The sequence below is a fragment of the Pelophylax lessonae genome (genome assembly GCF_965119305.1).
Source record: "Pelophylax lessonae genome assembly, chromosome: 3".
In the NCBI taxonomy this organism is placed as follows: Eukaryota; Metazoa; Chordata; class Amphibia; order Anura; family Ranidae; genus Pelophylax; species Pelophylax lessonae.
Window position 1 is genome coordinate 253,392,761 of NC_138770.1, and position 26,512 is coordinate 253,419,272.

Here is a 26,512-nt window from a genome sequence, read left to right on the forward strand (position 1 = left end):
GGTTCCATCTCCTCCTCCAGCTCCTCCTCCTCCTCATCCTCCTCATCCTCCAGAACTGTGCCCCTGCTGGACAATTGCGTCCCTGGCGTTTGCGTGTGCAGGAACCCACCCTCGGAGCCCCTTGCGAATGACTGCCCTGAAAGCCTTGGAAATGTTACCTCTTCATCCTCCTCCTCCTCCTCATCCTGTGCCACATCCTCTTCCATCATCGCCCGAATTGTTTTTTCAAGGAGGCATAGAAGTGGGATAGTTAAGCTGAGAACGGCGTCATTGCCACTGGCCATGTTGGTGGAGTACTCAAAACAGCGCAACAAGGCACACAGGTCTCGCATGGAGGCCCAGTTAAATTAAATAGCGGAATAGAAAATATGATCCAAAAAAAGTGTATGTATATCACACGTACACAACCACACTGGGCCCCAATTACTATTGTTTGTACCCCTAAAAGGCTAGATGAGGAGTAGGGGGAGTATGGAACAGGCAGCACCCTCAAACCTTCAGAAGTATGAGATGAACCCCAACAACTTGGAAAGGTGGATCTCTCTCACACGTACCAACACAGACTATCCCCCAATTTAACTGATCCCCAAAGGTTATTGATTTAATAGCGGAATAGAAAATATGATCCAAAAAAAGTGTATGTATATCACACGTACACAACCACACTAGGCCCCAATTACTATTGTTTGTACCCCTAAAAGGCTAGATGAGGAGTAGGGGGGGTATGGAACAGGCAGCACCCTCAAACCTTCAGAAGTATGAGATGAACCCCAACAACTTGGAAAGGTGGATCTCTCTCACACGTACCAACACAGACTATCCCCCAATTTAACTGATCCCCAAAGGTTTTTGATTAAATAGCGGAATAGAAAATATGATCCAAAAAAAGTGTATGTATATCACACGTACACAACCACACTAGGCCCCAATTACTATTGTTTGTACCCCTAAAAGGCTAGATGAGGAGTAGGGGGGGTATGGAACAGGCAGCACACTCAAACCTTCAGAAGTATGAGATGAACCCCAACAACTTGGAAAGGTGGATCTCTCTCACACGTACCAACACAGACTATCCCCCAATTTAACTGATCCCCAAAGGTTTTTGATTAAATAGCGGAATAGAAAATATGATCCAAAAAAAGTGTATGTATATCACACGTACACAACCACACTAGGCCCCAATTACTATTGTTTGTACCCCTAAAAGGCTAGGAGTAGGGGGAGTATGGAACAGGCAGCACCCTCAAACCTTCAGAAGTATGAGATGAACCCCAACAACTTGGAAAGGTGGATCTCTCTCACACGTACCAACACAGACTATCCCCCAATTTAACTGATCCCCAAAGGTTTTTGATTAAATAGCGGAATAGAAAATATGATCCAAAAAAAGTGTATGTATATCACACGTACACAACCACACTAGGCCCCAATTACTATTGTTTGTACCCCTAAAAGGCTAGATGAGGAGTAGGGGGGGTATGGAACAGGCAGCACCCTCAAACCTTCAGAAGTATGAGATGAACCCCAACAACTTGGAAAGGTGGATCTCTCTCACACGTACCAACACAGACTATCCCCCAATTTAACTGATCCCCAAAGGTTTTTGATTAAATAGCGGAATAGAAAATATGATCCAAAAAAAGTGTATGTATATCACACGTACACAACCACACTGGGCCCCAATTACTATTGTTTGTACCCCTAAAAGGCTAGATGAGGAGTAGGGGGAGTATGGAACAGGCAGCACCCTCAAACCTTCAGAAGTATGAGATGAACCCCAACAACTTGGAAAGGTGGATCTCTCTCACACGTACCAACACAGACTATCCCCTAATTTAACTGATCCCCAAAGGTTTTTGATTAAATAGCGGAATAGAAAATATGATCCAAAAAAAGTGTATGTATATCACACGTACACAAACACACTAGGCCCCAATTACTATTGTTTGTACCCCTAAAAGGCTAGGAGTAGGGGGAGTATGGAACAGGCAGCACCCTCAAACCTTCAGAAGTATGAGATGAACCCCAACAACTTGGAAAGGTGGATCTCTCTCACACGTACCAACACAGACTATCCCCCAATTTAACTGATCCCCAAAGGTTTTTGATTAAATAGCGGAATAGAAAATATGATCCAAAAAAAGTGTATGTATATCACACGTACACAACCACACTAGGCCCCAATTACTATTGTTTGTACCCCTAAAAGGCTAGATGAGGAGTAGGGGGGGTATGGAACAGGCAGCACCCTCAAATCTTCAGAAGTATGAGATGAACCCCAACAACTTGGAAAGGTGGATCTCTCTCACACGTACCAACACAGACTATCCCCCAATTTAACTGATCCCCAAAGGTTTTTGATTAAATAGCGGAATAGAAAATATGATCCAAAAAAAGTGTATGTATATCACACGTACACAACCACACTAGGCCCCAATTACTATTGTTTGTACCCCTAAAAGGCTAGATGAGGAGTAGGGGGGGTATGGAACAGGCAGCACCCTCAAACCTTCAGAAGTATGAGATGAACCCCAACAACTTGGAAAGGTGGATCTCTCTCACACGTACCAACACAGACTATCCCCCAATTTAACTGATCCCCAAAGGTTTTTGATTAAATAGCGGAATAGAAAATATGATCCAAAAAAAGTGTATGTATATCACACGTACACAACCACACTGGGCCCCAATTACTATTGTTTGTACCCCTAAAAGGCTAGATGAGGAGTAGGGGGAGTATGGAACAGGCAGCACCCTCAAACCTTCAGAAGTATGAGATGAACCCCAACAACTTGGAAAGGTGGATCTCTCTCACACGTACCAACACAGACTATCCCCCAATTTAACTGATCCCCAAAGGTTTTTGATTAAATAGCGGAATAGAAAATATGATCCAAAAAAAGTGTATGTATATCACACGTACACAACCACACTAGGCCCCAATTACTATTGTTTGTACCCCTAAAAGGCTAGGAGTAGGGGGAGTATGGAACAGGCAGCACCCTCAAACCTTCAGAAGTATGAGATGAACCCCAACAACTTGGAAAGGTGGATCTCTCTCACAAGTACCAACACAGACTATCCCCCAATTTAACTGATCCCCAAAGGTTTTTGATTAAATAGCGGAATAGAAAATATGATCCAAAAAAAGTGTATGTATATCACACGTACACAACCACACTAGGCCCCAATTACTATTGTTTGTACCCCTAAAAGGCTAGATGAGGAGTAGGGGGGGTATGGAACAGGCAGCACCCTCAAATCTTCAGAAGTATGAGATGAACCCCAAAAACTTGGAAAGGTGGATCTCTCTCACACGTACCAACACAGACTATCCCCCAATTTAACTGATCCCCAAAGGTTTTTGATTAAATAGCGGAATAGAAAATATGATCCAAAAAAAGTGTATGTATATCACACGTACACAACCACACTAGGCCCCAATTACTATTGTTTGTACCCCTAAAAGGCTAGATGAGGAGTAGGGGGGGTATGGAACAGGCAGCACCCTCAAACCTTCAGAAGTATGAGATGAACCCCAACAACTTGGAAAGGTGGATCTCTCTCACACGTACCAACACAGACTATCCCCCAATTTAACTGATCCCCAAAGGTTTTTGATTAAATAGCGGAATAGAAAATATGATCCAAAAAAAGTGTATGTATATCACACGTACACAACCACACTAGGCCCCAATTACTATTGTTTGTACCCCTAAAAGGCTAGGAGTAGGGGGAGTATGGAACAGGCAGCACCCTCAAACCTTCAGAAGTATGAGATGAACCCCAACAACTTGGAAAGGTGGATCTCTCTCACACGTACCAACACAGACTATCCCCCAATTTAACTGATCCCCAAAGGTTTTTGATTAAATAGCGGAATAGAAAATATGATCCAAAAAAAGTGTATGTATATCACACGTACACAACCACACTAGGCCCCAATTACTATTGTTTGTACCCCTAAAAGGCTAGATGAGGAGTAGGGGGAGTATGGAACAGGCAGCACCCTCAAATCTTCAGAAGTATGAGATTGTGTTCACTGTACCCCACAAAGATTGAGTTCACTGCACCCCACAATGATTGTGTTCACTGCACCCCACAAAGATTGTGTTCACTGCACCTCACAAAGATTGTGTTCACTGTACCCCCCAAAGATTGTGTTCACTGCACCCCACAAAGATTCTGTTCACTGTACCCCACAAAGATTGTGTTCACTGCACCCTAAAAGGATGTTGTTCACTGCACCCCACAAAGATTGTGTTCACTGCACCCTAAAAGGATGTTGTTCACTGCACCCCAAAAAGATTGTGTTCACTGTACCCCCCCAAAGATTGTGTTCACTGCACCCCACAAAGATTGTGTTCACTGCACCCCAAAAAGATTGTGTTCACTGTACCCCCCAAAGATTGTGTTCACTGCACCCCAAAAAGATTGTGTTCACTGTACCCCCCAAAGATTGTGTTCACTGCACCCCACAAAGATTCTGTTCACTGTACCCCACAAAGATTGTGTTCACTGCACCCCAAAAAGATTGTGTTCACTGTACCCCCCCAAAGATTGTGTTCACTGCACCCCACAAAGATTCTGTTCACTGCACCCCACAAAGGATTTTGTTCACTGCACCCCAAAAAGATTGTGTTCACTGCACCCCAAAAAGGATTTTGATCACTGCACCCCAAAAAGGATGTTGTTCACTGCACCCCAAAAATGATTTTGTTCACTCCACCCCAAAAAGATTGTGTTCACTGCACCCCACAAAGATTGTGTTCACTGCACCCCAAAAAGATTGTGTTCACTGTACCCCCCAAAGATTGTGTTCACTGCACCCCACAAAGATTCTGTTCACTGTACCCCACAAAGATTGTGTTCACTGCACCCCAAAAAGATTGTGTTCACTGCACCCCAAAAAGGATGTTGTTCACTGCACCCCAAAAAGGATGTTGTTCACTCCACCCCAAAAAGATTGTGTTCACTGCACCCCACAAAGATTGTGTTCACTGCACCCCAAAAAGATTGTGTTCACTGCACCCCAAAAATGATTTTGTTCACTGCACCCCAAAAAGGATTTTGTTCACTGCACCCCAAAAAGGATGTTGTTCACTCCACCCCAAAAAGATTGTGTTCACTGCACCCCAAAAAGATTGTGTTCACTGCACCCCACAAAGGATTTTGTTCACTGCACCCCAAAAAGATTGTGTTCACTGCACCCCAAAAAGGATGTTGTTCACTGCACCCCAAAAAGGATTTTGTTCACTGCACCCCAAAAAGATTGTGTTCACTGCACCCCACAAAGGATTTTGTTCACTGCACCCCACAAAGATTGTGTTCACTGCACACCAAAAAGGATTGTGTTCACTGCACCCCAAAAAGATTTTGTTCACTGCAGCCCAAAAAGATTGTGTTCACTGCAGCCCAAAAAGATTGTGTTCACTGCAGCCCAAAAAGATTGTGTTCACTGCAGCCCAAAAAGATTGTGTTCACTGCAGCTCACACACAGAAAAATGGATGTGGATCACTGACACCTGCCTATCTCCAATCCCACACCACACAGCAATATCGATTGTAGTTTGTAGAACACAGTTTCCCTAAAATTCAGCAGACTCTGTCCCTAACAGGATTGAGAAGAGATCGTAGATCAGGATTGAGTGCAGATTCACCCCACCCCCCACACAGCAATATCGATTGTAGTTTGTAGAAGACACTGACCCTATAATTCAGCAGACTCTATCCCTAAAATGCCTACAACTCGCCCTGCCTAAACACTCCGACCTGTCCCTCAATTCTATCCGGACACAAATGGTTTTTTCCTGCCTATCTTTCCCTAATCAGCAGCCAGCACATTGATGTGTGCTCTGTCCCTTAGCTAAGCAGCAGAATGACGCTGCTGCGGCGGCTGCCTCGAACTTATAAAGACTTGGTCACATGCTTCAGACGGCCAATCACAGCTACTAAGAAAAAAGGGTTGGGACTTTGAATGAGAGACATGGCAGTGACAAGGCTTGCACAGTTGAAAAGTCATATTTAATGATGTAGCATAAAATACAGACATGATAAACATGATATTGCATGGTGCATGATGGCAAATGGCTAAATTGGCAAAAAAAAAGAAAAGTCCCGCCCTCCCCCCCACTTTGTAACCGAATTAGGGATGGAGAGACATGATTGCCGTGACAGGTCTTTTTTACTATTTACTATATTACATTGACCAGTAGCAAGGGCTCCTTCTCCTTAGCCTCACACACTGTGTCAATAACAGACTCCCTCCGGACCAGTTGGAGGCTCTGTATACTCTAGTTATATGCACAAGTTGAGATATAGTATTTGGATCACCACTAAATACATGTTTGATACATTGTCTGTATGTTTATATGTTGTACTGTGCTTATTAGCAATCATACTCTGATCATTCTACATGGACATCCTGGCCTTGCTGGTTGGTTGGTGGGGATGTCCCCCTTTGTCCCTCCCGGGAGCTGCGATGTGCGCTGTATGTCCTAGCCCTTTCTCCCCCTCTCCGAGCGGGGGATCGGGTGGGCGGAGCCACCGCACATCGGCGTCACATCTTGCGCCGTCGTGCGGTGTCTTGTGACGCCTACACGCCGACAGCTGATTTCCATCTTCAGTGCTCTTAAGGGAGCCGGCTGGACGGGTTGGCCTCTCCGGCCGCTCCCGCGGCTCCCCTTGTTTGCACTGCACGTGACGCTGGACGCTACATGACCGACGGTACTTGGCAGACACACTGCACACTCTCTAGGATACTCCAGCTGGTACTTTTCCCTTCTTTATTTTCTTTTACCCTCATTCCTCTTTTGGGCTACTACTCAGTCCCCTTTCTATCTTATTCACTCCTGTTCCTTTTTGGACCTAATCCCCTATTGGAGTACCACATCTTACTCCCTCCTCTTTTCCATTGGTTTCACATGTTAACTTCACTTTCACTGGCATTCTGTGGTCTCACTCCACCTTTCTACACATTTTCCACATTTTGGTTTCAATGTCCTTGTCCCTCACCTCATTTTGCACCCCCTTTTTTTCTTTATTCTCTCTTTATTATTTCACAGTCACCCTCACACACCAATCCATTCACACCCATCCATAATATGCAAGCCAGTCTATACCTCCTTATGATGACACACATATACTTTTTGTTTCTGATATAGATACTCTACACCCATTACCATTTCTTAGATCCAACTTTCCCTTTCCTCCATAGCACACTAGTCATACATTGGTAGATCTATCTACATACCTACTATCTATTGTCATTTCATTTACTTTTGTTGTATACATTTACATATAAATTACATAATCTACTATTACTTATTTGACATAGATACATTACCATCAACATCTAGACTACTCCTCCACTCAATGCTCTTCTGTGTGTGGTGTTTCTTGCCGATGCCGCTGACCCCATGCGTCCTCAGCTCCCGGGGGAGGCACCTGGGCTCATGCCCCTACCTCCATTGCCAGCTTGTGCCAGGACTAACATGTAAGTTTTTGGAACTGTGGGGCTAATCCTCCCTTTTCCTTCCTTTATCAGCTTCCATCAATCACCAGCTTATGCAATGTTCTTATACGCATTTTTCATTGTAGATATGAATCATACATCGACTCTGAAGAAGTGGCATATTAAGTCCACGAAACGCGTCAGTCAATGGATGCTATGATCCAACCCAATACGATTTAATCTATTACTCTTTTTACTGTGTATTCTGCCATGCTGGCTTGTTCCGAAGCTGTTCTAGGAATTTCTTCTTTTTTTTTGCCAATTTAGCCATTTGCCATCATGCACCATGCAATATCATGTTTATCATGTCTGTATTTTATGCTACATCATTAAATATGACTTTTCAACTGTGCAAGCCTTGTCACTGCCATGTCTCTCATTCAAAGTCCCAACCCTTTTTTCTTTATGCAATTGAAGTTAGGGATGGAGACGCGCGGCCAATCCCACCGTGCGCCTCATTTAAAGTCCCGCCCTCCCCCCCACTTTGTAACCGAATTAGGGATGGAGAGACATGATTGCCGTGACAGGTCTTTTTTACTATTTACTATATTACATTGACCAGTAGCAAGGGCTCCTTCTCCTTAGCCTCACACACTGTGTCAATAACAGACTCCCTCCGGACCAGTTGGAGGCTCTGTATACTCTAGTTATATGCACAAGTTGAGATATAGTATTTGGATCACCACTAAATACATGTTTGATACATTGTCTGTATGTTTATATGTTGTACTGTGCTTATTAGCAATCATACTCTGATCATTCTACATGGACATCCTGGCCTTGCTGGTTGGTTGGTGGGGATGTCCCCCTTTGTCCCTCCCGGGAGCTGCGATGTGCGCTGTATGTCCTAGCCCTTTCTCCCCCTCTCCGAGCGGGGGATCGGGTGGGCGGAGCCACCGCACATCGGCGTCACATCTTGCGCCGTCGTGCGGTGTCTTGTGACGCCTACACGCCGACAGCTGATTTCCATCTTCAGTGCTCTTAAGGGAGCCGGCTGGACGGGTTGGCCTCTCCGGCCGCTCCCGCGGCTCCCCTTGTTTGCACTGCACGTGACGCTGGACGCTACATGACCGACGGTACTTGGCAGACACACTGCACACTCTCTAGGATACTCCAGCTGGTACTTTTCCCTTCTTTATTTTCTTTTACCCTCATTCCTCTTTTGGGCTACTACTCAGTCCCCTTTCTATCTTATTCACTCCTGTTCCTTTTTGGACCTAATCCCCTATTGGAGTACCACATCTTACTCCCTCCTCTTTTCCATTGGTTTCACATGTTAACTTCACTTTCACTGGCATTCTGTGGTCTCACTCCACCTTTCTACACATTTTCCACATTTTGGTTTCAATGTCCTTGTCCCTCACCTCATTTTGCACCCCCTTTTTTTCTTTATTCTCTCTTTATTATTTCACAGTCACCCTCACACACCAATCCATTCACACCCATCCATAATATGCAAGCCAGTCTATACCTCCTTATGATGACACACATATACTTTTTGTTTCTGATATAGATACTCTACACCCATTACCATTTCTTAGATCCAACTTTCCCTTTCCTCCATAGCACACTAGTCATACATTGGTAGATCTATCTACATACCTACTATCTATTGTCATTTCATTTACTTTTGTTGTATACATTTACATATAAATTACATAATCTACTATTACTTATTTGACATACATACATTACCATCAACATCTAGACTACTCCTCCACTCAATGCTCTTCTGTGTGTGGTGTTTCTTGCCGATGCCGCTGACCCCATGCGTCCTCAGCTCCCGGGGGAGGCACCTGGGCTCATGCCCCTACCTCCATTGCCAGCTTGTGCCAGGACTAACATGTAAGTTTTTGGAACTGTGGGGCTAATCCTCCCTTTTCCTTCCTTTATCAGCTTCCATCAATCACCAGCTTATGCAATGTTCTTATACGCATTTTTCATTGTAGATATGAATCATACATCGACTCTGAAGAAGTGGCATATTAAGTCCACGAAACGCGTCAGTCAATGGATGCTATGATCCAACCCAATACGATTTAATCTATTACTCTTTTTACTGTGTATTCTGCCATGCTGGCTTGTTCCGAAGCTGTTCTAGGAATTTCTTCTTTTTTTTGCCAATTTAGCCATTTGCCATCATGCACCATGCAATATCATGTTTATCATGTCTGTATTTTATGCTACATCATTAAATATGACTTTTCAACTGTGCAAGCCTTGTCACTGCCATGTCTCTCATTCAAAGTCCCAACCCTTTTTTCTTTATGCAATTGAAGTTAGGGATGGAGACGCGCGGCCAATCCCACCGTGCGCCTCATTTAAAGTCCCGCCCTCCCCCCCACTTTGTAACCGAATTAGGGATGGAGAGACATGATTGCCGTGACAGGTCTTTTTTACTATTTACTATATTACATTGACCAGTAGCAAGGGCTCCTTCTCCTTAGCCTCACACACTGTGTCAATAACAGACTCCCTCCGGACCAGTTGGAGGCTCTGTATACTCTAGTTATATGCACAAGTTGAGATATAGTATTTGGATCACCACTAAATACATGTTTGATACATTGTCTGTATGTTTATATGTTGTACTGTGCTTATTAGCAATCATACTCTGATCATTCTACATGGACATCCTGGCCTTGCTGGTTGGTTGGTGGGGATGTCCCCCTTTGTCCCTCCCGGGAGCTGCGATGTGCGCTGTATGTCCTAGCCCTTTCTCCCCCTCTCCGAGCGGGGGATCGGGTGGGCGGAGCCACCGCACATCGGCGTCACATCTTGCGCCGTCGTGCGGTGTCTTGTGACGCCTACACGCCGACAGCTGATTTCCATCTTCAGTGCTCTTAAGGGAGCCGGCTGGACGGGTTGGCCTCTCCGGCCGCTCCCGCGGCTCCCCTTGTTTGCACTGCACGTGACGCTGGACGCTACATGACCGACGGTACTTGGCAGACACACTGCACACTCTCTAGGATACTCCAGCTGGTACTTTTCCCTTCTTTATTTTCTTTTACCCTCATTCCTCTTTTGGGCTACTACTCAGTCCCCTTTCTATCTTATTCACTCCTGTTCCTTTTTGGACCTAATCCCCTATTGGAGTACCACATCTTACTCCCTCCTCTTTTCCATTGGTTTCACATGTTAACTTCACTTTCACTGGCATTCTGTGGTCTCACTCCACCTTTCTACACATTTTCCACATTTTGGTTTCAATGTCCTTGTCCCTCACCTCATTTTGCACCCCCTTTTTTTCTTTATTCTCTCTTTATTATTTCACAGTCACCCTCACACACCAATCCATTCACACCCATCCATAATATGCAAGCCAGTCTATACCTCCTTATGATGACACACATATACTTTTTGTTTCTGATATAGATACTCTACACCCATTACCATTTCTTAGATCCAACTTTCCCTTTCCTCCATAGCACACTAGTCATACATTGGTAGATCTATCTACATACCTACTATCTATTGTCATTTCATTTACTTTTGTTGTATACATTTACATATAAATTACATAATCTACTATTACTTATTTGACATAGATACATTACCATCAACATCTAGACTACTCCTCCACTCAATGCTCTTCTGTGTGTGGTGTTTCTTGCCGATGCCGCTGACCCCATGCGTCCTCAGCTCCCGGGGGAGGCACCTGGGCTCATGCCCCTACCTCCATTGCCAGCTTGTGCCAGGACTAACATGTAAGTTTTTGGAACTGTGGGGCTAATCCTCCCTTTTCCTTCCTTTATCAGCTTCCATCAATCACCAGCTTATGCAATGTTCTTATACGCATTTTTCATTGTAGATATGAATCATACATCGACTCTGAAGAAGTGGCATATTAAGTCCACGAAACGCGTCAGTCAATGGATGCTATGATCCAACCCAATACGATTTAATCTATTACTCTTTTTACTGTGTATTCTGCCATGCTGGCTTGTTCCGAAGCTGTTCTAGGAATTTCTTCTTTTTTTTGCCAATTTAGCCATTTGCCATCATGCACCATGCAATATCATGTTTATCATGTCTGTATTTTATGCTACATCATTAAATATGACTTTTCAACTGTGCAAGCCTTGTCACTGCCATGTCTCTCATTCAAAGTCCCAACCCTTTTTTCTTTATGCAATTGAAGTTAGGGATGGAGACGCGCGGCCAATCCCACCGTGCGCCTCATTTAAAGTCCCGCCCTCCCCCCCACTTTGTAATCACAGCTACTAAGACATTTGCAGGCATGGCTGGGATGGCTTAAGGCACACCAGTTAAACGATTGTTGATTGGCTGTTGAAAGCCCGCCATGAAAAGAGCGCCAAAGCATGCAAAACCCGGAAATAAAACGACCGAACACGGATTTTTACCCGAACATACAGTAAAGTGTCCGTGTCCGTGTTCGGGTAAAAAAAATCCAATTATTCGGTACGAACACGAATAATACAGTCCGTGTTCGCTCAACACTATAAATGAGGGCAAAATGCAGCATTTTACTGATTCATTCCATGTTGCATGAATAAAAAAGTTAAATCTGGTGAGAATTTAGTCTAAAATATGAGTTTTAGCCCCATTCATACAGCATGAATGCACAGCTTCACAGGACATATAACCGTGCAAATGTTTTATAAATACACTCCTTGTGTATGTGTTGATCTACCCGAAATTGACTCAGTTCCTAAGCTCTGTTGAGTGATGACAACACACAGCATTTTTGTGGACTAGAATAATGTTTAAATTCATCACTATCATAAGTTTAAGGTGACTCCTGTGAGTTTAAGATTTAAAGACCTGTGACTTTTTGTGAAGATTTGCCTGATACTTTTTTTAAGCATTATGTACTATATGACCTTTATACAATAGCCAACAGGCCCGCAATATAAAAGGGGGGGGCGGCACAGAGCAATCATATTGTCAGTAAATTAGAAGCTGTTGTAGGAAAAGCATAGAGAAAACTGACAAACTGCAAACTTTCATTTTATTTTGTCAATTATCCAGATATAGACTGGGCAGAAGGAACCGTGCATGCAGCCAAAGCTTGGCAGTTCCTAAATGTTTTGCAGGACAATTTCATGGGTTAGATGGTGAATCCACCGACAAGAAACAATGCGGTACTTGACCTACTGATTACCAACAATACAGACCTGCTCACGGATATAGAAATATGGGGCAACTTAGGAAACAGTGACCATAGGTCAATTAGTTTCAGTATTAATCATAGTAATAGGAAACACAAGGGTAATATAAGAACACTGAATTTCAAAAGAGCCAATTTCCCAAAACTGCTCTCGCTGCTAGAAAATATCAAATGGGATAGAACCCTGGGAACAAAGAACACGGAGGAAAAATGGGAGTGCTTCAAGAGCATACTTAACAAAGGGATTAGCTAGTGCATTCCAAAGGGAAATACATTTAAAAGAGCAAAACTAAACCCTGGGTGGCTAAACTCCAACATAAAAATGCATATAAATGCTAAAGAAAAGGCCTTCAAAAATAGGGGTCATTGGCAGAATTCAAGCATTACAAAGAGTGTAATAAGAAATGTAAAGACGAAATCAAGGCAGCTAAAATAGAACACGAGAGACGTATAGCGGAGGAGAGTAAAAGGAACCCCAAGAAATTATTTAAGTATATAAAGAGTAAGAAAGCGAGGCCAGAACACATTGGCGCCATAAAAGACGACAAAGGAGATTTGGCCACAGAGGACAGAGAAAAGGCGGAAGTGTTAAATAATTTCTTCTCTTCAGTCTTCACAAAAGAATTGGGGGGCTACACTAACCCAGCTTGTAAGGCCAAACTAAATAATACACCTCAGGAAGTACCGCCATGGCTAACAGAAGATAGACTTAGAACTAAACTAGAGAAACTTAACATAAATAAATCACCGGGACCGGATGGCTTGCACCCGAGGGTTCTTAAAGAGCTCAGCCAGGTGATTGCCAGACCATTATTCTTGATCTTTAAGGATAGTTTACAGACGGGTATGGTGCCAGCTGATTGGAAAAAAGTCAACGTGGTACCAATATTTAAAAAAGGGCCGAGATATGTCCCGGGTAACTACAGGCCGGTCAGCCTAACATCAGTAGTCTACAAGATTTTGGAGGGGATGTCAAGGGACCACATACAAGACTTTAGTAATGAAAATGGTATTATTAGTAGTAATCAGCATGGATTCATGAAAAATCGTTCTTGCCAAACCAATCTATTAACCTTCTATGATGAAGTGAGCTGCCACCTAGATAAAGGTAAGCCTGTGAATGTGGTGTATCTGGACTTTGCAAAGGCCTTTGACACCGTTCCCCACAAACGCTTACTGTTCAAACTAAGGAAGGTAGGTATGGACCATAAGGTGAGTACCTGGATAGAGAACTGGCTCCAGGGGAGAGTGCAAAGGGTGGTAATTAATGGGGAGTACTCGGATTGGGCGGGTGTGGAAAGTGGGGTCCCCCAAGGATCTGTCCCGGGGCCAATTCTGTTTAATTTATTCATAAATGATCTAGAGGAGGGGATATCTAGTACAATCTCAGTATTTGCGGATGATACTAAAGTAAGCATGCCAATATCTTCTATGCAGGATGTGGAAACCTTACAAGTGGACCTGAACAAAATAATAGGGTGGGCAACTACATGGCAGATGAGGTTTAATGTTGAAAAATGTAAAGTAATGCACTTGGGTGCCAAAAACCAGATAGCAAGCTACTCACTAGGGGGGGAACCTCTGGGTGAGTCTAGGATGGAAAAGGACCTGGGGGTACTGGTAGACAACAGGCTTGGCAGTGGCATGCAATGCCAAGCCGCTGCAAGCAAAGCCAACAGAATACTGGGATGTATAAAGAAGGAGATTCACTCCAGAAATAAAGAGATTATTCTCCCTCTCTACAAGACTCTGGTCCGGCCACATCTGGAGTATGCTGTCCAGTTCTGGGCACCGGTCCTCAGGAAGGATGTGCTGGAATGGGAGAGAGTCCAGAGAAGGGCAACAAAAATAATTAGGAGAATGGAGGACATCAGCTATGAGGAAAGACTACAAGCACTGAACTTATTCTCTCTGGAGAAGAGACGATTGAGGGGGGATATGAAATCAATGTACAAATACTGTTCTGACAACCCTAGCATAAGGAACAAACTATTGAGAGAAAGGGAATACAATAAGACACGCGGCCATTCACTAAAACTAGAGGATAGGCAGTTTAACCTTAAAATACGTAAGGGGTTCTTCACTGTCAGAGCAGTAAGGATGTGGAATTCTCTTCCGCAAACAGTCGTATCAGCAGGGATCATCGATAGTTTCAAAAAACTATTAGATGGGACCCTTAAAGACCAAAACATACAGGGGTATACAAGGTACGGTTAACAACAAACACACACACACATCATAGGTTGAACTGGATGGACTGATGTCTTTTTTCAACCTCACAAACTATGTAACTATGTCCCTTTTAGTTGTTCTCTTGCCCATTGCAAACTTTTGATTTTGCTGCTAGGCTTCCCCTTAAATTTGTCTGGTGTGTATTATGTTTTAGGTTTTTTTATTTTATGTTGATAAGGCTTTTTTTTATAGTCTAGAGTGCTTAAGTTGAGCATGCACTTTCTCAAGAGGGTAGTATTAGATGGACTAGTAGGTTTTAGATGGGTTTTGCAGTCATTGAGCATGGACTCCCATATTGTTGAGTGGATTAGGCAGTGGCTGAGTGACAGACAACAGAGGGTTGTAGTCAATGGAGAACATTCAGAACAAGGTCATGTTACCAGTGGGGTACCTCAGGGATCTGTACTGGGACCAATTTTGTTTAATATCTTCATAAGTGATATTGCAAAAGGCCTCGATGGTAAGTTTTGTCTTTTTGCTGATGACACAAAGATATGTAACAGGGTTGATGTTCCTGGAGGGAAACGCCAAATGGAAAAGGATTTAGGAAAACTAGAAGAATGGTCAGAACTCTAGCAACTGAAATTTAATGTGGATAAGTGCAAGATAATGCACCTGGGGCGTAAAAACCCAAGGGCAGAATATAGAATATTTGACACAGTCCTGACCTCAGTATCTGAGGAAAGGGATTTAGGAGTAATTATTTCAGAAGACTTAAAGGTGGGAAGACAATGTAATAGAGCAGCACGAAATGCCAGCAGAATGCTTGGATGTATAGGGAGAGGTATAAGCAGTAGAAAGAGAGAAGTGCTTATGCCGCTGTACAGAACACTGGTGAGACCTCACTTGGAGTATTGTGCGCAGTACTGGAGGCCATATCTCCAGAAGGATATAGATACTCTAGAGAGAGTTCAGAGAAGAGCTACTAAACTAGTACATGGATTGCAGGAAAAAACTTACCAGGAAAGGTTAAAGGACCTTAACATGTATAGCTTGGAAGAAAGAAGAGACAGAGGGGATATGATAGAAACTTTTAAATACATAAAGGGAATCAACTCGGTAAAGGAGGAGAGCATATTTAAAAGAAGAAAAACTACCACAAGAGGACACAGTTTTAAATTAGAGGGGCAAAGGTTTAAAAGTAATATGAGGAAGTATTACTTTACTGAGAGAGTAGTGGATGCATGGAATAACCTTCCTGCAGAAGTGGTAGCTGCAAATACATTGAAGGAGTTTAAGCATGCATGGGATAGGCATAAGGCTATCCTTTATATAAGATAGGGCCAGGGACTATTCATACGATTCAGATATATTGGGGAGACTAGATGGGCCAAATGGTTCTTATCTGCCGACACATTCTATGTTTCTATGTTTCTATGTTTACATATGTGACTTACAAATTCAATTCAGTTAACACTTTTTAACTAATTAAAAAAATAATTTTTCCTTTGAGATATATGTTTTAACTCAGCGAATGAAAGCTGACCATTATAAACACCCTTGACAATACCTTAAATGATTTGTCTCAACCCTCTTCATTCCATTTCTTATGCATCTTCTACTATTGAAACTCTCATAGCCTGAGACAATGAGGTAACCTCCGGGGTTTTTTTTTTTTATTTCACCTTTCTTACCCCCATCATGAGAACTAGCATCAAAAGTAGAGTTTTAAGGACTAAGCCACTGGCTTTCTTCTTCTTTTTAAGGGCTTTTCTTGCCTAATTTTATAAAAAGAAAGTTCAGAGAAACACCATAACATGAGTTTCCCTCACAGGGATATTCAGCATTTATCTTCCATCTGAAAAAAAACAAAAAAAAACATTCAGCCTCCTGGCCTTTACTCTGGTCCCACAGACCATTGCACAGTATGACTTAGTATATTGATCCTTAAACTTGGCAGCCCCTTGCTGCTCTGGCTCCCATCTATTTTTTGGAACAGAGATATCCTCTGTCTGCCAGGGTGGAGCCCAGAACCATGGTCAGGTCTCTACAAAAAGACCTGCATACACCTGTGTTATATGTGTGCTGGCTATTCAAAAAAACTGGACCCAGGACTGCAGATTTCATCCCACCTGATCTCTTAGAAATCTCCAGGCTCCAGGTCCCAAAAACAATTGTTCTAAACAATTAAGAAACTGAAAAGCCAGTTTCCTCCTAATTTGGCAACCCCCTGGAGCCTCTCAACCTGCCTGGTTGAGAATCTTTGGTTAACATCACCCTGGCGTGGCATTGCACTGCCACCCCCCTGTACCCTTTTATAATCAGCTGAAAAATGCTGCCCATATTAGCTGACATATCTGCCAGTTTGTCTTTATAATTAATTTAGGAGCTCTCTGTAACTGTTCTGATTACACAGGAAAAAACATTATATGCAAAAGCTGTATCTATTTACCAATAAACTTTACACACTCCATCAGACTGATTGTATCTGGTACATCAATAACCTTTATAGCATAATTTTGGGAGGAAGTACATCATCTCAAAAATGTCATGCAAACACATGTGCACAGCGGCTTGATCTGTGACCGCTGTGTTTATTGGACACAGCGTATCACCAATCAGTGTACCAGGCCACTCTGCCCTGGCACCAGGTGATTACTGTAACCAGCCACAGTGATCATATGTCCACTAGTAAACAATGGCTGTCATTGATGATGCCTTTGAGAACTACTGTGATCTCTGTGATTGGTCACAGTTATCACATGGTATGGGGCCAATCACGTAGCACATGATAGCTGTGGAAGCTATCACAGTAGTTCTCAATGGCTGCATGAATATAGTTGGAAACTGGGAGAAATAATTGCTTACATGGTCATCATGGCTATGTAAGCCATTAAAGAACGTCTGACTGACTATGTTCCTGTGAGACACTGGTCCCAGCCATCCGCTTCTTGAAACCATAGGAACTCTTTTGTTCTTTTTTTCTTAAGCCTCCTGTATTTCCTGGGAACTGGACATGGCATTCCTGTGAGCAGCCAAGTACCAGTAGGCTAGGATTGCTTGGCTTATAGGATCTGGGCTGCTATAGGCGACACTACACTAAGCTATATTCCCTGACCACTTGTAAAGAGGAGACAATTAGAATAAAATGTTCCAAAAATGTTATAAGTAGTCAGGAAATTGGATGCTTAATTTATGCCCCTCCTAGAATGCCTGAGGGTGCTCTTTGGAATGCGTGTCTCTCTATGAATCTAGACTGTAAAAAAGTCTCACACATGTGGTATTGCCATACTCAGTAGGAGTATAAGAATTTGTTTTGGGAGGTGTTTCTTAGTATACCTATGTTGTGTGTTAGAAATGTCATAGTAATTGAAAACATTGCGTAACATTTGAGTAAAAAATAAAAATAAAAAATAACAATTTTAATTTTATTTCCTGCATTTTACAAAAAACTTTTGCTTTCCAAAATGCAGTTTTTTTGTGAGTGTTTCCATTGTCCTGGTGCTCCAGGGCCTCCAAAGGTAGTCAGGAAGTTAGATGCGTCTAGACTGTGAAGGTCTCACACATTTGGTGTTCTCATACTCAAGAGGCATATCAGGATGTGTTTTGGGGTGTAATTATAAGTATGTCTATGTTGTGTGTGTGAGAAACAACTTGTTAAAATGACAACATTGTGGGAAAAAGATTTTAATTTCCTCATTTTCCAAAAAATTTTAAAAACTCACCAAATAACTTGGACTATCTTATTTCTAAAAATAATAATTTTGGGGAGTATTTGTACTTTCCTGGCATTTTAGGGCCTCAATAAATTAGTCATAAAGTACATCAAGATTGGCCAATTTTCAAATATATATATATATATATATATATATATACAGTGGGGATCAAAAGTTTGGGCACCCCAGGTAAAAATTTGTATTAATGTGCATAAAGAAGCCAAGGAAAGGTGGAAAAATCTCCAAAAGGCATCAAATTACAGATTAGACATTCTTATAATATGTCAACAAAAGTTAGATTTTATTTCCATCATTGACACTTTCAAAATTACAGAAAACAAAAAAATGGTGTCTGCAAAAGTTTGGGCACCCTGCAGAATTTATAGCATGCACTGCCCCCTTTGCAAGGCTGAGGCCTGCCAGTGTCATGGATTGTTCTCAATCATCATCTGGGAAGACCAGGTGATGTCAATCTCAAAGGTTTTAAATGCCCAGACTCATCTGACCTTGCCCCAACAATCAGCACCATGGGATCTTCTAAGCAGTTGTCTGAAACTGAAAATAGTTGACGCTCACAAAGCTGGAGAAGGCTATAAGAAGATAGCAAAGCATTTTCAGATGTCAATATCCTCTGTTTGGAATGTAATTAAGAAATGGCAGTCATCAGGAACAGTGGAAGTTAAAGCAAGATCTGGAAGACCAAGAAAAATATCAGACAGAACAGCTTGCAGGATTGTGAGAAAAACAATTCAAAACCCAAGTTTGACTACACGATCCCTCCAGAAAGATCTGGCAGACACTGGAGTTGTGGTACACTATTCCACTGTAAAGAGATACTTGTACAAATATGGTGTTCATGGAAGAGTCATCAGAAGAAAACCTCTTCTACGTCTTCACCACAAAAATCAGCGTTTGAACTTCGCAAATGAACATATAGACAAGCCTGATGCATTTTGGAAACAAGTTCTGTGGACCGATGAGGTTAAAATTTAACTTTTTGGCTGAAATGAGCAAAGGTACGTTTAGAGAAGAAAGGGCACAGAATTTAATGAAAAGAACCTCTGTCCAACTGTTAAGCATGGTGGTGGATCAATCATGCTTTGGGGTTGTATTGCAGCCAGTGGCACAGGGAACATCTCAGGAGTAGAAGGAAAAATGGATTCAATAAAATTTCAGGAAATTTTGGGTGGTAACTTAATGCCATCTGTGAAAAAGCTGAAGTTAAAGAGAGGATGGCTTCTACAAATGGATAATGATCCTAAACACACCTCAAAATCCACGGCGGGACAAGAGGTGTAAACTGAAGGTTTTGCCATGGCCTTCACAATCTCCTGACCTCAACATAATTGAAAATCTATGGATAGACCTTAAAAGAGCAGTGTGCGTGACAGACAGCCCAGAAATCTCCAAGAACTGGAAGACTTTTGTTAGGAAGAATGGGCAAAGATACCTCAAACAAGAATTGAAAGACTCTTGGCTGGCTACAGAAAGCGTTTTCAAGCTGTGATACTTGCCAAAGGGGGCAGTACAAGATATTAACTCTGCAGGATGCCCAAACTTTTTGCAGACACCATTTTTTTTGTTTTCTGTTATTTTGAACGTGGAAATAAAATCTAACTTTTGTTGACATATTACAAAAATAGCTAATCTGTAATTTGATGCTTTTTGGAGATTTTCCATCTTTTCTTGGCTTCTTTATGCACATTAATACAAATTTTTACCTGGGGTGCCCAAACGTTCGATCACCACTGTACAATAGTTTGTAAACTCTATAACTTTCACAAACACTAAACAATATACACTGATGTAGGTTATTTTCACTAAAGAAATGCAGCATAATAAATTCTGGCCTAAATGTATGTAACAAGGTTATTTGTTTGGAAAATGTTATAACAGAAAGTTATTTTTAATTAAAAAAAAGTGTTTTGAGCAGATTCTTTTTAGTTGTTTTTTGTTTATATAGCAAAAAAAAAAAAAAAACAGCAGTGCTTAAAAACCACCAAAAGAAAGCTCTGTCTAAAAAAAATATTTTGGAACAGTGCTATATGACTGAGCAATTTTCATTCAAATTGTGACAGCGCTAAAAGCTGAAAAATGGCCTGGGCAAAAAAGGGGTGAAAGTATTTGGTTTTTTGGTGGTTGAAGAAGCTATACTCAAATTTTTTAAGAATCTCACTTTAAAGATTCAGATTATCCTTGCTGTATTTTGTAAAATTGCCCACACATCTATATGTCTAATGACACTTAAAAAGAAATTTTAATTATTGCATTAAAAAACTAATGCTCTAGTTGAGATGAAAAAAACGACAGCAAAACAGAAAGGATAACAATGAATTAACTAAGCATAAAAGGGGTCTGTTAAAATTGTGGTTAGAATTCTTCATAATTTTCTGCTATAACAGACTCCTCTTCGTTCCTCCCTTTTCCTGGCCTGCCAGGTTGCATGCTTGTATAAGGGTCTGGTATTGATTTGGGGGGACACCACACCATGTTTTTTTTCACATTTGTTTTATTGCTGGCCATGTTTTTTTTTTTTACATTCAGCTGGCAGCAGGGAATCCCGCTGGCAGCTGATGAGTTATCCATTGTTTAGGACCCTTACCGGCCTGTTCCTTAACAATCAGCTAGCGTCAAAGATGCTGGTGGCTGCTGGCTACAAAAAGTTGCATCTGAACCGCTTCTAAATTCAAAGCTGAAGAATTAAACAGATGCTTAGGAAATTCACAGAGAAAACAGAGGGGAAATTTGTGAAATGTGAACCCAGCCTAAAACCTAAATGCCCTACATAAGCATTGAAAAACTGGTGTCTTTGGTCTGCCATATATTTAAGATTAGTATTTTGTTGCCTATTTAATCAGCTGAGATACTGGTGGCTCCATAAAAACATTTTGGGCAGAAATAGAGAAATATTTTTTACACAAAGAAATCTCTTTTGTTTTTCTTTCAGCAGTATCACATGAGTCTCTGTTGACTAATATTGTAAATTCTTCCTATTTATCAGAGTTTTATTAAAGGCATTGTTACCAAAAATATATGAGAGTTAATTTATCTCAGACAATATTTGGGTTAATAATGAGAGTTCTATGACTGAATGAAAACTTTAACACAACAATTATTTATTTGTATCTAGGTTGAAAAGCCTACTTAATTTACAACAATCCAACTATTGTACATACTACAAAATGTAAAAGATTCCTAGTTTAACTCAACAAATACAATGCATAGAGTATAGACTCATATACACACACTATGACCGACACAAATAAAATATACAATGTAAACCCTTAATCCTTAATCCATAATTACCTCTAGTGATGGCTCTCGCTCTCCCATGCCAAACAGGAAGTCCCTCTATCTCATCTTTCCTCATATAGACCCATCTCCCATAGCCTTGTATAGGGCAATTCTCATTGGTTCAGCTATCATGCTCTGTCACTTCCTCTGGGCGTATCTCGTTCAGGATAGGACCATTTCCCCCTCCCATAGTTACGCCTCTTTCTAACCACTCCTCTCTGTGTGGGGGGGGGGGGTGCGTTTACTCCTCACTGTGGAGGAGCTCTGAAATGGCTACTTAAGATATGCAAGATGTGTCCTGGAAGCCTGTGGCCCCAGAAAGTCTAGCTTTCAAAGATGTAGTCACAGGTTAATACTATCCGTAGTTGTTTATATGTAAACAGCAGTTGCCCCCTGGTAGTTCAGGCCTGCATTTTAAATGGACTTGTTAAACCGGTTCCTATAACTGACTGCTAAAGGAAGTCACCCAGCTTCATATAATTGACAATCCTATCTCAACTAAATGTAAAATCCAAAACTCAATATCTCATACATGTATATATTTACATAAATATTTACAATCTCTACAATGGAGATTTATACATAATCTCCTCATCATCACAAAACGGTAAGGGAGATTACGCCTAGATTCAATATGGCAACAAATGCCCGCTTGGGGCCTGCAGAAAGCAAAGGCCCCACATAACGTAATGGTTTAGGTGTAATCTTCTTTTGAGCGTTTGTCACTCTATCTGAAATAAAACTAGTTGGAAAAAAAAAGCTCTATAAACTCTCCGTCTCTACAGACCCACATTCCTGGATCTCAGTGTCAGCAGTTCATTACTTGTTCTGGATGTAATACCTCCATAATGATGGAAGGAAAAAAAAATAAAAAAAATAAAAATACTAAGAGTCCAAACCACAAAAAAAAATAAGGATAAGAGTTCCCAATAGTCCAATAATAATAGTATGAAAGTCCATAATGCAAATCTGGTCCTGTTGCTCTTGCTTCTGGGACGGCCTTCCATGGGGATTCCAAATGGATAAAGCGTATTCCGTATAAGGCTATGGACCAGCTTTCCTGGCTTTCTGTGATTATACTTTATTATTGTGGACACAGGTAGGGAGAGAAACACGTGTACTTTTCAGACATATGCATTCAAATGACTGCTTATCTTGTAATTATGAGTAGTAAGGACCTTTGTTTAGCCTTGCTATAGATTTACTGTGACCTAATAGTGAGACCCTTTTTCATTGGATTGTTTATCAATTTGAATAGTTACCTCCTTCAGCCAGGTGCTTCTAGATTTTCATCACCCCCTTTATTCATCCATTGTCATATGCCTGCAGATAACTCTGCCCTGCATTCTGCTGGTTACCACTGTGTGGTGTGTGACCCTTCAAGTCTCCAGGGGGTTCTGTTGCTACCCGCAACTCACCACTGACTCTGTTTACTGAAACTGTGTTCAGTTATCCAAACCCCGATGGGCTCTTGGCTGGTGCCCCACAATTGTGCACGTAGTTTCGTCCTTTGCTAACGTATGTAGCTACTGTAGGAGTCATGCCTTTTGTCAGGCTGTGAGACAGAGGTCATTCCTTTAGCAGGCTCCGAACAGAGTAGGCAGTGTCAACCAAGCAGACAAAATGACGTAATGTCAGAATGCAGATAAGTGTGATGTCACCAGTTACTCGTGGCTTCGGGAATCACTAAACTAAATTACATTACTTTTAAGTACAATTGTACTATACCAGGTCAGCTATTTGCCAATCACTATGAGTCTCACAAGTCCCAGTATATCTATATGATATGCAAGCGATGCTCTTTGAACTTAATCATGGCACCCAAAAAAATTGACAAATGATTTTAATTTGGAGAGAAAGAAAAATAAACTGACTACATGTGATGACTGCCACATATTTGAGCTGTAGAGCGGACTTTGTGTACCATGTACAAAAAAAAACAATTGTTGAGTGACTGTTGCCCAAAACCTGGTGTTATTGTTCCTATTGCCATAGTTGGTAATAGCTAAATGACTAGAGGGAGCTTCAATAAATGTATATAACACAATTATTCCATGGTGGAAGGGATACAAAACTGTTGTGAACTGGCCCATAAACACAATGCTCTATGGAAGCTTTCATATGCTATACCAATATTTCAATGTTCTCACTATAATGTTCCCCATACTCCCCTCTTTTTTTTTTATAGCAAAAACCAAAAACATGGAATCCCCCTACAAAGTAAGGTGATAAAGGAAAGAAAGAGAAACATAAAAAAGAATAATACAATTAACTCCTAGTACCTAGCCTAGAATACATTACCTTTGTTAGGTGTGTGTGTTTTTAGGTATATATATACACATCTCTATACACCCCTGCTTTATGGGTAAGTATTTTTTTTATGAATTCACTGAGCCTGTAAAATATAAACTTATAGATGAAAGTTAGTAATCTAGCCGTTTTCCATAAAACATACTGAAATCAAACCGTACAACATTCTAGACCACCGAAATATAAGTTATATTCTTTGTTTCCCCATTCCTATTTGGGATCTTTCCACTGTGCAAATTACTCCTTCCTTATCTTTGCAATTCAAGGATTCGATAAACATTTTTTTTTTTTAAAGTGTGGAATTCTCTGACAAAATCATCTCTTTCCACTTTTAGCTGTTGAATTTCATACGGCAAATATTCATTCTCAGCGTGCATAGTTGCGGAAGGAATGCCTGATCTGATCTTTTCATATTTAGTACTCCTAGGCCAGGTTCCCCAGTGTGGTGAATACACTTCAACTTCCCGCCTCTGGGTCCTATATTGATTGGGTGTCACTTTTCACCAAGAGACAAACAAAATTTTGCAATGTGGCCAAATAATCCGCATGTGTAGCATTTTACCTTTTGTAATGTTTTAAATGGTCTCTTAACCACTGGTGTGGTTATAGACTGTGAATATTCAATGCCTACAACTGGATTAGCAACTTTTTCTGGCAGTGTACCAGATAATGGGGCACTTTCATTAGAGCTCCCCCCTTCCACTGAGTTGCTCAGCCTAGTACAAGTTTTTGTCTAATGATTGAGATATTTTAGCATTCATAGCCATGCAAGCAGCATACATGCCTGCTATGGCTAGACTTTTGGGCTTTTTATTCTTTTTGGTGGTGTTTACTTGTTCTTCAAATAACTCCTGGACATAGGCCCAAGGAGATTCTTTAATTTTAGCATCACAGGCAAAATCATTACTCTTATGTTTAAGAGTATACGTTGCTACAAAACTTTCTAAACTGGACATGGCCGCCATAACCCCCAGAAAGTATGCACAATTGGTAGGCTAAAAATAAGTCACCTTTCCCCTGTACTATACAGTCACTTAGAGTAAAGGCAAGTAGGAGAAAGAAGAAGAACCGACTAAGACTTGTTGAAACTTGTCAACAAAGAACACAAGAGAACGCCTGGATCAAGCTAGTCCTTTGTGTCTTGAAAACAAAAACAAAATAGTTAAAAGAAAAATAACAAAAACACCAAAATATTAAAAAAATTGAAGAAAAAACTATTAAAACCAAGAACACCAATTTGTTGAACTCAATAAAACAAAAGAACACCAGAGGAAGCCTGAATCAAGCTAATCCTTTGTGTCTTTAAAACAAAAAACAAAATATTGCTAGCAGAGAGCTCTGGCTATCTTGCCATACAATCCTCTAGCATCCTCCGCCTAGACCCCCAATTAATATACCCACTGGGCTGCCACTGATCCTCCGCGATCCCCTGTGCAGACCGATCTGCCTATTTTCGTCCTAGGCGGCCGGGATCCGGAGCTCCGAGATTGAGGCCTACACACCTGTTGAAGCCGCGGACTTTCCTAGCGGTCGCCGCGGTCCGACGTCCGGCGCGGCGGCGGCTACACAGGCCCAATTAGACTCACTGCCTCCCCCTCACAGGCATCCGACTCCTGCTAGAGCCCACAGGACCCGCCATCCACCTGCCAGTGACTCTATTTAGCATCAGAAAGACACCCAAAGCGGAGGCCTAGCAGCCCTGGATGCAGTGATCTTTTCTGCAGACTCCATCCACACATCAGCCACGGGGTAAGCACTCAACACCCCACACTGCTCACCCAAAGCGAACCCTGAGGGGCGTGAATTGGCGATCATTGGTCATGGCTGCCTAACTCCATAGCTCCCAGCCAGCCCAGGGGATTAAGCACCACAATTAGCGCTGCTCGTCCTCAACTACGCTAATGACAGGCAAGGGGAAATCGTCCACCCACTCCTCACCTTCCCGCTCTCGGTCCCCCCGCGACCCGACGATGCAATCGTGTAAAAGCATCCCCGATCTGTTCCGCCAACAGCAAGCACGCGAGGCCCCAGCTTCAACCCAAGCCTATTCTGATGTCACGAAGGGAACCGCCACCGCTGCACTTCCTGCAAATCTTACCAACTCTCTCCCCACTACCCAATCTGCTAACAATCCTTGCTCCAATTATGGGATCCTTGAACCACATATGATTATGGACCAGAATCCCCTAACAATAATTCCGACTACAACGCCGCTCAATTTCACTCACCTGAGAGCCATAGCAGATGAAATAAAAGCCTCTCTGGCCTTGGCTGTGACAGACATAAAAAGAGACATCCAGAACATCACAGTCGGAATTGACTCAATTGAGGAGAGATCTGAACTACAGTCGGAAGAGATCACTGCGCTTAACACCA